Source organism: Pelodiscus sinensis, chromosome 1 (assembly GCF_052426305.1).
Source record: "Pelodiscus sinensis isolate ZL-2025 chromosome 1, ASM5242630v1, whole genome shotgun sequence".
NCBI classification, from domain to species: domain Eukaryota; kingdom Metazoa; phylum Chordata; order Testudines; family Trionychidae; genus Pelodiscus; species Pelodiscus sinensis.
In genome coordinates, this window is record NC_143052.1 from 305405390 (window position 1) to 305423068 (window position 17679).

At 43.0% G+C, this 17679-nt stretch overlaps 1 long non-coding RNA gene across 1 annotated transcript; it reads right to left on the minus strand.

Annotated features, from left to right (window-relative positions):
• Positions 1-1930: 1930 nt before the first annotated feature.
• LOC142827148 (uncharacterized) lies at positions 1931-17212 on the minus strand. The gene is made up of 3 exons (XR_012901606.2): positions 16958-17212; positions 15471-15571; positions 1931-2964 (listed from the first exon to the last, which is right to left on the minus strand). It is a non-coding gene; the product is annotated as an uncharacterized LOC142827148 (long non-coding RNA).
• Between the last annotated feature and the right edge of the window lie 467 nt (positions 17213-17679).

The following is a 17679-nucleotide window of genomic DNA, read 5'->3' on the forward strand; positions in this document are numbered from 1 at the left end:
ATAAAGTCTATGAGTACAATGTTTTATTAGTTATTAATCATTATGCCAATAATATTAAGTTGTATATTTTCATTCATGCAAATGGGCATTCATATACAGCTCTTTGTTGACCACTTGTTCTGAATTTTGATGTAGTTTGGCTCTTTGGTTTGACAAGGTCCCTCACCAAAGGCTCTTAAGTAAAGTAAGTTGTCATGGGATAAGAGGGAAGGTCCTTTTGTGGATTGATAACTGTTAAAAGACAGGAAACAAAGGGTAGGAATAACTGGTAAGTTTTCCGAGTGGAGAGAGGTAACTAGTGGGGTCCCCCAGAGGTCTGTCCTGTGACCCTTCCTATTCAATTTATTTATACATGATCTACAGAAAGGGGTGAACAGTGAGGTGGAAAAATTTGCAGATGATACCAAACTGCTCAAGATAGTTAAGAACAAAGCAGACTGTGAAGAATTTCAAAAAAGATCTCACCAAACTAAGTGATTGGGCAATAAAATGGCAAATGAAATTTAATGTTGATAAATGTGAAGTAATGCACACTGGAAAAAATAATCCCAACTATATGTTCAATACAATGGGGACTAATTTGGCTACACCTACTCAAGAGAGAGATCTTGGAGTCATTGTGGATAGTTCTCTGAAAATATCCACTCAGACTTTGTCTATACTACACGTTTTTGCGGCAGAAAATATGCTAATGATGGACTCATTAGCATAAATTGTAACATCATTAGCATATTTTCTGCCATTCCTTTTTGCGCAAGGGGTTTTTGTGCAAAAAGAATCAGTGTAGCCACTTCCATTTTTGCACAAAACCCCCGTTTTGTACAAGATCCTTATGCCTCTCCCGTTTTTATGCAGAAATCCTGGAGAGGCATAAGGATCTTGTGCAAAACGGGGGTTCTGTGCAAAAATGGACATGGCTACACTGCTTCTTTTTGCACAAAAACCCCTTGCGCAAAAAGAAATGGCAGAAAATATGCTAATGATGTCACAACTTATGCTAATGAGCCCCTCATTAGTATATTTTCTGCTGCAAAAATGTGTAGTGTAGACATAGTGTCAGTGCACAGCGGCAGTCAAAAAAGCAAATAGAATGTTAGGAGTCATTTAAAAAGGGATAGAGAACAAGACAGAAAATATCTTATTGCCTCTATATAAAACCATGGTACGCCCACATCTTGAATACTGAGTACAGATGTGGTCACCTCATTTAAAAAAAGATATATTGGCATTGGAAAAGGTTCAGAAAAGGGCAACAAAAATCATTAGGGGTTTGGAATGGGTCTCATATGAAGAGAGATTAAAAAGACTTGGACTTTTCAGCTTAGAAAAGAGGAGACTAAGGGGGTATATGATAGAGGTCTATAAAATCATGACTGCCATGGAAAAAGTAAATAAGGAAAAATTATTTACTTACTCCCACAATATAAGGACTGGGGGTCACCAAATTAAATTAATAGGCAGCAGGTTTAAAACAAACAAAAGGAAGTTTTTCTTCACTCAACTCACAGTCAACTTGTGGAACTCCTTGCCAGAGGTTAGGTCCATCAATGTCTATTAGCCAGGATGGGTGGAATGGTATGTCTAGCCTCTGTTTCTCTGGAGGTGGGTGACAGGAGAGGGATCACGGGAGGATTACCTATTGTGATCCCTCCCTCTGGAGCATCTGGTATCGGCCACTGTCGGCGGACAGGCTACTGGGCTAGATGGACCATTGGTCTGACCCCATATGGCCGTGCTTATGTAAGGTTGCCAACCCCAGACAGAGGAATTCCATGCCTGTGGTTGCCCCATCTAATAAACCGTTCTAAGCAAACACACACAAACATTCTAAAGAACCCAGAGTGAAACAAATGCTACTTCAAGCAGAGTTTTAACTCCAAAAAGAGAAGAAGAGTCAGACTGCATGAAGTCAACTACAAACTTTATTACTGATATTGAATTTACATGGAAGATGCACTTAATCAGATACTACAGTGACCCATGGCAGGATAAACCCTTAAGATAGAAATGACAGATAGATGTGGTTAGGGCTCAGCTACAGAAGCCAACTCTGAATACAGTTGAAACACTTTTTATGAAATCTGATATTTAACCAGTAGTTGCCTATGGGCAATATTGTGAACCAGGACCAGGTTACCATGTCCTACTCAGCTACACATGGATTTCAGAGCAATGCTCCTGAGAACAATGTCTAATAGTAGATACTATGAAGAATGTGGGCAATGTGTCTGACATTTTTTAGTATGTGCCGTAGTCTAATTCCTTGCTCACCGTGACCTTGGCTGATCCCTTAGCTCTGCAAAAGGCATACAACTTGCTATCCAGAGTTTGTGGTTGGCTCTCCAAGTGTCGGTATGACACCTGCATTTGAAAGTGTCCATGAAGTGCTGGGCTTCACTGAATGCCTTCCTTCAGAGTGATGCCTGAGCCCAGTGATACACATGCTATCCGTAGCTCCACATATGACCAGGCCCAAGGCACTGAGGCATAGCTAAGCATGACCAACACCCTTTAGTGCCGCTAAGCCCACAGTGACTCACAAAACCCGGCCTTTGGGATTTTAATCACGCTGCGGTTTTTTAATGTACTTCTCATGAAAAGGGTCAGACTGACAGCCCCTGGAGAGGGCTTTCGACAGCACCACAGCTCTGCAGCCTTCCACATACTGCCTCTTCAGTGGGCTCCTCCCAGCCCTACTGTTCGGACAGGAAACACCTGTTATAACCCTCCTTACTGGGAGCTCTTTAAATCAGGGGCCAGGGCACCAACACTCAACAGGGACATTGACCATGTTGAACTGAGCATTCACCCAGCGGTGATTCAGCTCCCCAAGTCCTGTCCCAACATGTACTGGGCACAGCAAAATATCTGGGATGGTTTCTCCAGAGGCAGTTAGCTTCTTGGCTATTCCAGAGTCTTGGTTAGGAATATGGAGGGAGTGTCTCTCAGGCATTAGAATTATCCCTTTGGAAAATACAAGACAGATGTGGTTAGACACAGAGAGAGCAGAAACCAGCTTTTCTTCCTTTGACAAGTCATCATCGGGGTTATGCCAACCTAATGCTCTGGAGGAAGGTAAAAACGCAACCTGGCCCCCCATTATATTAATGGGGCCAATGACATCCTGAGTATATGGAAACTCATCCTCTGCTATCTGTGTTAAGTACTGGCAAGAGCATGATCCAGTGAGAGTACTGCTGGAAAGGCTCCCATTTCTGGCTCTGGCATTCACTTGCTGTGTGTTACAATCACTTCACCTCTGTGCCTTGTTTTTCCTCTATATGGAAAATAGGAATGTTAAATTGTGTTTATTAAAGTAAATGTGTAACGATTACCATTGGAACATTCAGCAGTTACACGAGGAGGGGGAAGGCAGCTCCCTAGGAGCCAGTGCATGCAAAAGGGACTCCTCACGAGCACCGGCTCCCCGTTTTCCGACACTGCTGCCTCTGATACAGGAAACACCCCCACCCCCCTCCGACTATTAATGCAAGATCACTTTAGATCTTATTAATGTTCAGCTGTGTTTCCTGTTACTGCTCAGTATTAACAGTTCTACTCTATTTCCCCACTGATCCTTTTCCATTCCTTCTACTTTGGAGGAGCCTAGTTTTCAAATACCAGTATTTGCTTTGTATTTGTGGGTCTTCTGTTCATTCCTTAAGCACTCCCTATTTTCCAACAATTTTAAAGCTTCTAGTGAAGGGAAGCGAGGCTACCATATAGCTCCAGCCTTACTGGAAACTGCTCTCTCAGATTTGCATATGCTGAAACCACTCATCAATAGCTATGCTAGATCTGGAGAAAGATTGGACGGAAACTTTTAATTTAAAAAAATTGTATTAATGGTACTTTGCACTCATAGTTTGCTGATGGGCTGCAGATTTCATAGTATTTGGTGGGTAGCATCATGATTACCATTTCACAGCTGGGGAAAATTAAAAGGCAGAGGAGAAATTTACTCAGGATCACACAACTAAGATGCCCCCAGTTCTGTAACACAATCTTGGTCTATTATCAATCCTGATTCTGAGTCTTTTGTTCAAGCCACCAGATTCCACTGCTGCTAAAGCTTAAAGACAATGGACTAAAGAAACAATTTATGGAAAAATATTTTGCCCTTATTCCTTGCAAAATCATAGGAGAATTTCAAGGCAAAAACCACCACTGATAAAGGGAACAGGATCCAAAAGGAAACTTTGGTCCCCTTATAAATATCCATATTTCCCCTCTTGTTAAGGCCTATCCCTGCCAGGAAGCCTATAAGAAATCAGCCATTTAATGAAAGTACCTAAAAGGGTGTTCACGGAGGAGGGAGAAAAGTGTGCTTAAACGCAGCAAGGGAAGTTTATGTTGGACACTAGGAAAAATGTCCTAATTCTCAGGGTGGTTAAGCACTGGAATAAATTTCCAAGGGAGGTTGTGGGATCTCCATCACTGGAGATGTTTAAGAGCAGGTTATACAGACACCTGTCAAGGATGATCTAGATCGGGGTGGGCAAAAGGGCCTCCGTGGGCCAAATCCGGCTTGCCAAGCAGGTGGATCTGGCCCGTGGAAGCCCTGCTGTGCCTTCGCCCCCAAGCCTTCTCCGCTCTGCCCTCATCCTGCTTGCAGGGCGCGGCTCGTAGGGCAGGGGAAGAGCAGAGAAGGCTTCAGATGCTCCCCCACTCCCAGGCCTTAAGTGACTGGGGGCAGGGGAGTGCACGAAGCCTCCTCCCGCCCTGCCAGGAGCACTGTGTGCTGCTCGCAGGGCGGGGGGGAGGGGGGAGGAGAGCGGAAGAGGCCTTGTGCGCTCCCCTGCCCCCAGGCCAATCAGGAGCTGTGTGAAGCTTCCTTCGCCCTGCCCTGGCCCAGTGAGTAGCCCACGGCACTTCATAGTGCCATGTGCTCCTTGCAGGGTGGGAGAAGGCTTCCCATGCTCCCCCACCCCCAAGCCCTGATTGGCCTGGGAGTGGGGGAACATGCCAAGTCTCTTCCACAGCATGGGTGCCTAGTGGGAAAGGGGGGCAAAGGGCTCCCCCACCCCCGACCAATTATGGTCTGGGGGGTGGGGTAGTCCTGCCCCTTCCTGTTTAGGCCCTGCCCTTTCAGAGGTAGCTCGGGGCTACTTCAAAAATTTTTAAGTGGCCCCCCCCCCCAGGGAAAAATTATTGCCCACCCCGATCTAGATGGTGCTTGTTCTTTCTGTGGGTGCAGGTAACTGGAATTGATGACTCTCAAGGTCCCTTGCAGTTCTAGTATTCTATGAAAGCAAGACTGGGAGGAAGACAGGAAGAGTGGGTACATACATTGGCAATAATGTTATCTTTAAAACTAGAGTTTGTGACTTATCTATATTTGATTGTAACCCCTCCCCCCCACTCATAACTCAAGATGAACCAGCTCTTTCTAGATTGTAAACTCTTAGGTGCTATACAAAGATATATGAAGACCCAATCACTCCAATCCAACTGAAGGTGAGGCCTCAGAGTGTCATGCAAATATATAATTAAATATTAGTAACAGCAATAGTAATACAATTTCCGTATCTTATCATGGCAGCAGATGTCTTCTGTACGTTTGGTTGCTAGAAAACCACACAGGGTTGCATTATTTGCATAAAGCAGGACATTTCAACAAAGAGATAATATAGTTCTACTTGGAGTCGAACACAGTAAAAATGGAACACTCTATAAAGTTATTTCCAAAACTGTCAATTGCACTCTGTGCACAGCATGGCACAGCTCCTGTTGTCAGCAAACCTGGAATCATCCAATCAGAAATGTAAGAGCTAAAATAGGTCATGTAGTTCGTCTCTTTGCCAGAGCTGCGTTGTTTCTTACAATACGTTTGCGTGCGGTGTCCAATCTAGTTTCAAACAGTTAAGCAATGGGCTTTTAGCTCTTCCCTTGGGAAAACATTCCAAAGTCTAACAGGCTGCACTGTAACATTTACAAGCAGTGGAAAGCTTAATAGTCAAGTGTATTCATGAGAGAAAGACGGGACATAAATGGCATATAAATGGGACAACACCTGCATAGCAGTGCTGACTAGGAGGAGCATCGAAATGAGAATTAGGAGTTCTGTGAGCTCTACTTGAATCTCTAGGCAACCTTGGGAAAGTCACTACATCTTCCTAAACCCCCGTTTCTCCATCTGTGAATCAGTAAACTGTATAGACAAACTCACTAGCCAAGGAAGGGAAAAATACAGTCCCAACTGCAAGGCACCTCAAGTTTTTCCTTCAGCGTCCACTCTAGTGGCAATGCAAGGTCACAAAACAAGAGCAACTAAATTCAAGATACTGGGCATAAATTACAGGAGGCTTTTCCAGCTCCCACCAGCTGAAAGGAAGAGAAAGGACATTCTCCTTTTCTTAGCTCTTCTTGTATCGTCTGGACAGAGGCCCTCAACTTCCCTGACTCTTTGTGGCCCCTGTCTCCTGCCCTAATTGACAGGAAGGCTTATATCTGGCTTCCTCCAAGTCACATGCTCACTCTGAGTCATGTGCCCTTCAATATCAGAACCCAGTCTGAGGTCTGAAGAGTCATCCTAGGTTCACTGGAATGTACACCCCCAAGTCTTGTGAATAGTTACAAATGATAACTACAAATGATAACAATAACTTCCTTCCTTCCTGCCCTGCAATTGTCAGGCTTATCATGAATATTAAAAAGTGGATGGCAAACATTAAAGAACTGTGAAATATTATTTTATGTCCATTATTGTTCTGAATCCAACAGAGAGAAGAAAAGCAGTGAAACTTGCAGCCATCAGAGTTGTGTCCACAGGCTCCCATGTCCCATCTGTGATGTACTGAGTGCCCAACTCTCCAAGGAGAGCCAGTGGACATTGAAGACACGCTGCCTTGCAGGATTGAGACCTTGTGCTCTAGGAAGGGCAGAATTGTGTGAATTCTGCATGTGCCTGTAGTTATTGCAGAGCAATAGTGCTTTGATGCTCTAATAGAGGCTTAATTAAGCAACTGCAGCTCAGATTGCAAGCAGAGTGTGAATGTTCATTTATTACAACAGGCTTCAAGAGAATCAATAAATTAAACATGTTCACATTACAAATGTGAAGGACGTGCCCAGCCCTGTAACACAAATCACACTGATTCTCCCAACACTGAGACTAAGTGTTGTGCATAGTTAGTCTATACTTCCTTCCTGGATTACAGTACAGTACACTGAGCACATGCTGTCTGACACCCAGGACCATAGAGAGCTCTCAGATCAGAAGCAGATAGATTATGTAAATGACAACTCAAATGCAGCAGCTCTATGGGGAGAGTAGTTAGAGTTTGCCCTAGAGCTTTTAGATTAATAGGCCAGTGACGATCATAATGAAAAACGTAGCAAGCAGGACTTCAGATTGTGAGACTTCAAAAATGTACACGAAAACAGCACAGGACTGGCTCACTTTTCAATTTAGACTGGAAAATAATGTCAGTTACACCAAGAATGATATACTAAAAGACGGCTCTATGGTTATCATATAATTGTTTCAGTTATTTAAAATGAGAACCAACTGCCTTTCTGGGACACGGAACTATTGTTCAGATATTGGATACTTTACAGGGACAAGGTGTGTGATGTAATCTCTTCTGTTGGACCAGCTTCTGTTGGTGAGAGAGATAAGCTTTCAAGTTTACACAAGTTCCCCTTCAAGTCTGGGAAGTGTTCTCAGAGGATCACAGGCACAAGACAGAACTGTATTATATAATATAATATACTGTATTATATAATATACTGTATTATATAATTGTTCCACCTTGTATTTAGCTGCAATACTTTTCAGGAAGTGTTCTCAGAAGAGCTCCATGTAAGCTCATCTCTCTCATCAATTTACCTCATGCACCTTCTCTCTAATATCCTGGCACCAACACAGTTACAACAGTGCATGGACATTTTATGACATTTAGAAAAACTGTTCACATACTTTTGTCTCTGCTTCTTACTTCCCTTAATTTCTCTCCAGTGCAGTCATTATGGCCTTGATATAGGAAAACACTTAAGCACAAACTTATGTCTCTCCCTACCCAGGAAAGCACAGCACATATTTAACTTTCAGCATGATTGAAGTCATTGGTACATAACCACAGGACATGCTTACATGCCTTTCTTGAGCAAAGACGCTTTCCTGAATCAGATCCTATAAATGAACACACTTAAAAAAAACCACACCAATAAATAAGATTTCAAGAGTTTCACTTGGTCTGTCTGTCATTCTGAAGCATAGATTGTCCACTGAGTAAGTGTGAAGTAATGGGAACAAGCATATCTGACAGCTCTTCTTGTTTAGAACATCACTCTCAAGTTACAGTGGGGGAGGTCAAGGTTGGATATTAGGAAAAGCTATTTCACTAGGAGAGTGTGAAGCACTGGAATGGTTTACCTTGGGAGGTGGTGGAATTGCCATCCCTAGAGGTTTTTAAGTCTTGTCTTAACAAAGCCCTGGCTGGGATGATTTAGTTGGGCTTGGTCCTGCTTTGGGCAGGGGCCTGGACTCGATGACCTCCTGAGGTCTCTTCCAGCCCTAGGATTCTATGATCACAGGATAAGTCATCACTAGGATTTGCAGTCTGTTACCAATTTTTAAGTTGTGAGGCAAGGTCTACTCTCAAGTTGACCCAGGGTACAGACAAGAGTACAGACCTATATTGTTCAGCCTATTGAGCTTAGTGAACAGGAGCATCCAACAGGCATGAAGGTGTTCTCCTGGAAAAGGAATAATTACATGATACTTGGGGTAAATAGTTGTCTGGGGTGTGTCTTTTTACTTGCCGCTTGCCTGAAAGACACTGTGTGCAGAGCTTGTTTGTTTGATGCTACCTAAGCTACCACATGGCTCTGTCATTGTAACCTTCACCCCTTTTCCCATCCCTACACCATTTGTTGCTCTCACTAAGGCTGTGTCTACACTACATGCCTCTGTCGGCAGAGGCATGTAGATTAGGGTTGTAGGCAAAGGTAAATGAAGCCGCGATTTAAATGATCGCGGCTTCATTTACATTTACATGGCTGCCGCGCTGAGCCGACAAACAGCTGATCAGCTGTTTGTCGGCTCGCCGCTAGTCTGAACGTTCCCCCTGTCGACATCAAAGCCCTTTGTCGGCAGCCCCGTTATTCCTCGTGGAATGAGGTGTACCGGGGCTGCCGACAAAGGGCTTTGAAGTCGACAGGGTGAACGTCCAGACTAGCGGCGAGCCGACAAACAGCTGATCAGCTGTTTGTCGGCTCAGCGCGGCAGCCATGTAAATGTAAATGAAGCCGTGATCATTTAAATCGCGGCTTCATTTACCTTTGCTGAATAAACAAATCTACATGCCTCTGCCGACAGAGGCATGTAGTGTAGACGTACCCTAAATGTGCCTTGGTCTTGTTTTTAGATTGTAAACTCTTTAGGCTAGGAACAGCTCTGTCTTGGTGTTCTTCTTGCTATGGACACCTGAATACAGAGCTATCACTAAGTTTGTTACAGAAATTTTATTTTTGCCTTTGAATTATTTTTTTTTTTAAAGATTATTGGTCCCACCTACCCTGTCCTCCATTTTCTCCCTAGCATCATCAGCCCTGCGAGAAGGAGTGGCAAAGGGTGCTACTGCTGATGGTACCTCTTTAAGCCCTCTTAGGCTACGTCTACACTACAAGGTTTTTGTCCAAAAACAGCTGTTTTTGCGCAATAACCTGTGAAGCGTCCACACCTCAAATGAGTCCTTGCGCAATTAAATGGGCAGTTTAACGGCAGTACAGAGGGCTTTTTCTACCATAGGTAAACTTATTTTTCTGAGGCATAACTGCTTTTAGTGCTACAGCTATTGCGCAAGAAGGCAAGTGTGGATGCTCCAGAGGGGTTTCTTGTACAAAAAACCCCTATGGGAAAAAGCACAGGTGCTCTGATGGCCATTCTGTGAATGACAATCAGAGCTGTCTTGCGCAAGAGCATCCATGCAGTGTGGACACTCCTTTGCGCAAAAGCACCTCACTTTTGCAATGTGCTTTGAGGTGTGGATATGCTCTTGCACAAGAAGTTTCTGTGCAAAAACTCTTGCGCAAAAGGCTTCATGCGCAAGAAGCCTGCAGTGTAGATGTAGACTTATAGGGTATATATAGACTACATGGCTTCGTCAACGGAGCCATGTAGATGAGTTTACTAGACATAGAGAAATGAAGTGGCAATTTAAATAATCGCCGCTTCATTTACACCAAAATAGCCGCTGCACTGTGCGGATCAGCTGTTTGGCGGCACAGCGGGGCAGTCTGGATGCACTGCGGTCGACAAGGGAAGCCTTTGTCGACCATTTCACGAGGCATACCGGAGCGGTCGACAAAGGCTTCCCTCGTCAACCGCGGTGCGTCCAGACTGCCCCGCTGTGCCGCCAAACAGCTCATCAGCACAGTGCAGCGGCCATTTTGATGTAAATGAAGCAGCAATTATTTAAAGCGCCGCTTCACTTTCCTATGTCTAGTAAACTCATCTACATGGCTCCATCAACGGAGCCATGTAGTCTAGACATACTCAGAGTGTGGGAGGAATAAGGCAAATTAACAGCAGCTGATAATAGAAGTGTAGCAGAATAATGGCGCTTGTTATAAATGCAAATCCTATTTTAAATAATAAGCAGGAAGGGAACTGTGCTCAGACACCATACCACAGTGATGTGGATGCATTACAAATGCACACGAGCATTGGAAGTAAGTGGATCAATAAAAGAAGAGGGGAAGAGGAATAAGAAAATGAAAACACATGTTTTAGTGTCCCCAGGTAATCACATGAAAAAAAACAATCAAAGCCAAAACACTACAGAGGCACTTCTAGGCAGGCGGTAGCATTTGAGGCCATTACAGCTGAATATTGGAGTATTTTAGAATTGTTGCTGCTAGTTCTGTTAAGCGCTTTTGGCCGTTGTTTTTGCTTTCCCACCGGCAAACCCAATAAAGACAAATTAGTGAAAGGCAATCGGCAAGAAGGCTACAAACCAGACCAAGAATAAATGGAACAGAAAAAATCCTTTCCGAAATTCTAATAAACATTGTTAAAGGTAACCTGATAGGCAAACAGTTGTTCTCTTTCACTTTATAGTTGTAACCAAGTAGCTAAAATGTAGCTTTATGCTAAGTAATGTACCTTAGTGTACTTTGCCAGCCACACTTTCTGAAAGCAAAAAAAACCTTTACCTTACCATCGGTAAAGGTGCACCAGCCAGAATGTTATATCTAAAGTTAATTCCAAGGCAGGGATAATTTTGGTTTAAGTTTTAAAATTATTATTGTAAAATAAGTAAAAGGGTACGATGATTGGGTTTTTATTAAATTGTAATTCAAATTCCTTGTTTAAATATGCATATTGCTTCTCTGAAACAAAGAAATTAACCTTTTTATGTACAAAAGAGTGAGGAATGTATGAAAGATAAATGTGAAGGCTACTAGACCAAATGTTCTAGGAAGAAGCTGAGAACAGACAAAGACATCGAAGATTGCTGTATATCCCCATTGAGATATAAGCTGTGGGCAAATTGACGTCTCTGAAAGAAGGCAAGCATTTATCAACTGGGACAAAATATTTGTGATAGAAACCAGCTTAGGATGGCAGAACAAAGAAGAAAGGGAGCAAGAGAAACAACTGGAGATAATAAACATCCGTCAGAAAAATTACATGACAATGCAAACCCCACTGATCCTGATGGGAAAAAAAACTATTATAAAAGAGGAACTATTTTGCCTTAAGAGCGGGGACGTTCTTCAAAAGACTAGAACATCAGTCTGACCGATAGACCTCCACTCCTCTGTCCGTGATCAATCTGGCTGGCCACAGACCATGGATTGGTAAATATAACATTGATTAGTGGGACAGTGTGTGCATGTCTGTCTGCGTTAGCATATGCTAACTGCTTTCCCATTGTATTCTCCATACATGCGGCATATTGCCTTTTGCCCCAAAAAGATCCCATGTGCTTCTTATAAGCATAACCTAGTAACAAGGTTTGAAAGAATTTTGCTTGGTTGCAAAATTTTCTTACTGCTTACTTTTTCACTTCACTGGAAGTCAGAGCTGTTGTAATTTCCTAATCCTTGACTGAAAACAGAGGGAGAGTAAACTTTTAACCATGATATCTTTTCTCCCGAATATTTCTTGGGTGTTAGAATTAATTGGGTGTAATTTTTAAAACACACACTCACACACACACACACACACACACACACACACACACACATCACATTCTTAATAAATCAAGTGATATCTCTGATATCACAATACTCCAGTTGTTCTAGAAGAATCTATGGACAAGCTCCTGATTTAACATAAAAAGGAAAACATTCTTCTTAATTCATTCCATAAATTTAAAAAACAAATAAAAAACCTTAGTCTTCTCTTTATACATCACAATTAAATGAGGCTTTAGGCATTTACTGGTGATGAGAATAAATGGATCATTGCCAGATAAGTAGCAACAAAGAAGAATTCCCATTGTGATCTGTACCTAGAGCAGTGCCATATTCAGTCTTTATAAATGATTGACACAGATGGTTCTGAAGCCTGGTTACAGCTACTGATAAAAAAAACCTGGACAGCAGTGACCTGTGAACAGAGGTTATTGCAAGTTAAATTCAACAGGTCATTGAGCTTGCTGACAAGTGGCAAATGAGACTGAATCTCAAGTGAAACATGCATTTAAAAAAAAACCACCCCAAACAATAGATGTACTATACATCTACAATGAATGGGATTACCACAAAGCATGACAGCTGAAAGGGCCTCGATGTAAGAGAAACATTGTAAAATTCCCTGTACAACAAATGACAATAAAAGCTCAGATAAAGGAAGCACAAAAGAAAAGAAGCCTGAGGAAGTTACAGAATTCAATATAAAAATGACATTAATGCAACTCAACTATAAGAGTTATACCCATAAACAATCAAAATAGTTAGCTTTCGTGTTCTCACAGGAACCTTTATGCTTGTCTCTGATCTCAGTAAGGCAGTGACACTGTTGCAGGTCTTCCTGTTTTTGAAAAATGGGTCATCTTATTTTCACACTGTTCTCCTGGGTCAGGAAACAGGGTCAAGTTATGTTCTCACTTAAACCAATAAGAACCTAGAGTCACTCCACTGAAGTAACTGAGACTGCAAAATAGTCAGCCAGCCACTAATAATGGAAATCAGCAGCGAATCCAGATTTCTATGTAGCAGAGAATTTGACGCAGTGTCAGGGACCCATATGTGGATGAAGTCTGGGAATATGTGGGAACTGCTATCACATTGGGAACCTGAGACAGTTCAGCCAAATATCCATTGTGGAACTCAAGTGCATCAGATCTGCCACTTAAGTAGTGGCATACTTCAACTATAACCCCATGATTTCAATAGGATTGTTTGTGGATTGAATAGTTAACATGGATGACGAAGCAGATTCTGGCTCTTCAGCAATGTGATGCTTCCCTGGGGTAACCTAGCATTGTGAGATACCTTGTTACCACCAGCTCTTACTGTGAGAAAGCCTTGCATGTGCCTGCCATGAGTCAGTTCCCTGACTCCAATGCTCACAGGCCGAACAAACATGCTCTCTGTGAATCTATGCAGCTCCTGCTGTCCCTCAGCAGGTTAGCAATAGGCATTCTCCAACCTCCAAGTCATCTGATCCACCCCAGAGTGTCCAGCCCCTGGTCCTCTAGCTGCTCTCAAAGAGGCAGTGTACACCAGATTCCCTTTGGATCACTGCTCCATTACACACATTGCACTTAGCTTTTTATATAGTGACAACATTATTTAACAAAAGGGAAGTAGAGATTCCAAATGGTAGCAAGCAGAAATATTGGAAACAATTGGTTAGTCAAACAAATCATAACATGCATTCTACAGCCTACACTTAATCCAGATACTTTACTGTCTAATGAAATTTAGCTTTGTAGAGTTTCAGCCAGGAGGGCTGATAGTCACTGTGACCCTCCTTTCATAAGACCAATTATTGTCACTCTCCTTGCAACCCATGATATATCAACATAGTCTTCTGATCTTTATTCACAAATCAGACCCCTCCTGCCATATTTTCCTTTCTGGAGATTTCACAATCTTGATTTGTTGGTGTTTCTGTGTTGCAAAATAGATTTCCAATGTGAGATGAAGTGCATAATACACACCTGACCAGACAAACAGAGAGAAAGAGAGGTGCATCTCTTATCCCTTGGCCAAACAGGCCAAGGCATATCACCTCCTGGAGATCTGCTTTTAACTTCAAAACCGTAATTTCTAGTATATGGATACAGTTCCTTAAAAATTATCAGTACATACATTCCACAGTTACGATGACAACCAGTAAGTTTCTGACTCTTGGCAGAGATTTCACACGTCACCCTTTGGTGAATTATGCACAAGGGATCCCTGTAAAATCCCAATGAGCCCCTTATGCTACCTACCAGTTGGGCCAAGGCGACCCTGGGTGACAGACAGGAAGCAGGTACTTGATGTCACACCTAGATAGAGGCAACCTAGAGATCAGAGCAGGAGTCTGACCTAGTAGTCAGAGAAAAATCAGAGGCCAGGATGAGAGGTGTGGCTAAGAATCAATTGAGAAGTAGGCAGGAACCAGGGCAGCAGTAGTGAAGGCAATGAGGGAACAAGATCCGACAAGAAGCAGATTGGCACAGCTGTGGGCATGGGACATATTGAACAGCCACAGTGCTACTATTGCTACAGGTCTTTAGCTCTTCTGGCCAATCACTGAGCACACCATTGCGAGTTTATTGGGCCCAGCTGAGCCTATTGGGTCAGTAAGCAACTGAGTCCAGAAGCAGCGAAGTTCCTGAAGTATCACACCATTGAGTTTGTCCCTCCTACCCTGAACAGAGAGACAGACTTTTGGGAAGCATCACAAATCACTGCACATCACCCTTCAACAGAAATTAAAAACAAAAAGCAAGTAGGATAACTTCAAAACTGCTCAGTTTTGATCAAGTTCTGAGTGAAGATTCCGGTAGAGTCTATCATCCAGATGGTTTCACCCATGACTATCAGATCACAGTTAAATATTGTACAATTGGGACAACATATTAATTTTCAGTCCTGAACACAAAAGACATCTACATGCAGTCATGTTCCTGCTATTTTTATATTAACTACTGCACTGGATATTGGTTTGGCTTGCTGGCTAAAATGCTCCAAAAAGTAAATGAGAGTGGTTTGAATTAGAAAAAAGCACTAGCTTCACCTCCCCTCTGGAATTTGTTATTAACTCCATCCAATCCCATATTTAGAGCCTCTATTTGACAAGTCTGCACTCTTTTTTGCGTTCTCATGAGGTTTTTCTGCAGAGCAGAGTCTACTGGAGATCTGCTCCATTCCCCAGTCACAACCCCACATTGGGTTGTCTCAGCTCATTTGATGCAGGGGAAGAAGATATTACTGCTGTGGTTTTGGCAGCACGAGCATTCATCAGGAGAACACACCAACATGATGTTGGGGTCAGAGGAACTATATAGAGGTCTACTTACCCTTTTTGTCTCCCTGCTGTTCTAGCAGCTCAGGTTTAATCCCTAGTCTCAGGGGATGCCAGTGGCAGAAGGAAGTGCTACAGAAGAAACTCATGAAGCACCTGCAGTTAGAAAACATTTTACAAACTCCTCTAGTTAACTAACCATTTCAGTGCCAGACTTGGTACACTGAGCAAAAGCAATAATACTAGATCGCATAGCATTTTTCAACCATAAACCTAGAAGTGTTCAACCAAAACCACTTCATTTTATAGACCAAAATACTGAGGCACATGTAAGTGAAGTGACTTGTTCTAGGTCAGCCAACTACCCAGTGGCAGAGCCAGGAATAGAAGCCACACCTCCTGAGTACCAGTCCATCTACTCTTGCCAACTCCTGAAATTGGATTACTGTTTCTTCAAAGGACAGTGCCATGTCTGACCCACAGACAGAAGCTGCATCAAGCAGCAGTGAAGGAGTTGTGGGAATGTGTCAATGTGCTGCAAAGCAAAATTCTCTCTGTTCCTACCAGAAGAAAGGAGGTCACAAAAGTGATGGAGTTAAAGGTGAGAAAATAGGGTTAATGTTGAATCATAGAATACTAGGCCTGGAAGGGACCTCGAGAGGTCATCGAGTCCAGTCCCCTGCCCTCATGGCAGGACCAAATACTGTCTAGACCATTCCTGATAGACATTTATCTAACCTACTCTTAAATATCTCCACAGATGAGGATTCCACAACCTCCCCGGGCAATTTATTCCAGTGTTTGACTACTCTGAGAGTTAGGAACTTTTTCCTAATGTCCAACCTAAACCTCCCTTGCTGCAGTTTAAGCCCATTGATTCTTGTTCTATCCCCAGAGGCCAAGATGAACAAGTTTTCTCCCTCCTCATGACACCCTTTTAGAAGACCCTATAAAAAAAAAAATCGAGATTATCCCAGATCATTAGCCACATAAATAGTTATACAACAGCTGCTCTAGTCATCTATGCCACTAGATGAATGTTCCTAAGGAACATTTCTCTAGTGGAGAGCATGTAGATTAAGGCTCTACTCCATTGGGCGTTCTCTTCTTGTTTTGTCCACACACTACCCCAGGACACCCCAACATGTCCCCTTTCTCCCTGTGAGCCAGGAGCCTGTGGAGTGGCTGTCACAGAAGTTTGAAGAGCTGCCTCCTGAGGAGCTCTCTTCAGGCAGACTGTACCACTGCACAGATTGTGATTCTCCTCTGGCCACCTCCAGTCCCTGGAAGGCCCCTCTGCTGGGTGATTTTAGCAGATGGGAGAATCCTGCTCTGTTTCTTCCGGGGGTTTCTATACACAGCTGTTTTTAAACTACCACTAACCTTGAGCACACAGCACAGGCCCTGCCCTGAAGAACTGACAGTATGAAACAGAGACTAGCATAAAGACAATAAGGAGCACTGGGAAATCCCAAGGGAAAGACTAAGGCAGTGACATACAGTTTCAACAGACAAGAGCAGCAGAGTGGCAGTCACATTTACCTCTGCTTTACTGGATCTCTGACCAGGCATGCAACATGAAGCTTTACAGAGGCATCTTAACATATTAGTTATTCTCAGCTTTTTCCCCAGTCAGGCAATATGGATTCACTTCTCCTAGCTAGTCTGCTCCAGGTGCTCCCTTAAAACACTTTGTGCTAGTTCACTTGTGATTGAAAGGAGGAGTCGGTCCCTGCAGCTTTTTATGGGAGTTGTTGCAGGAACCAGTGTAATGCCTTGGGAGACACTGATGACCTCTGAGTGGGGAAACAATCCAGACTAATGGGGAGCTATGTCCTGTTACCTAGGGTTCTCTTTACTCTGCGTGGCTGCTCCAATCTGGACTGCTCAAACAGTCTCCAGCATGCAAGTCACTCCCAGCTATGCCTGGGTGTGCTCCAGCCACTCACATTTTAGCTCTTACCAACTTTAAATATGCTGCTGAGTGACCCACATACACCTCCAATCCCATGTCTTCCCCCAGAAATGCAGGCCATATGCTGCCCAATCCTCTCCTAGCCAGTACAAAGTATATTACCTCTAATTCCTCCAAAGGAATCATATGACAGCTCATTATTTTAATGAGTGCCCTGGCACTTCAATTTAGACATATTGGATTAGATAAAGCAGTAAAACAAATTGATTAACTATAAAGAGATTTTGAGTATGAGTAATAAGACATAAGTGTCAGAAGTAGTTAAATGCTAAATCAAAAGAAATAAAAT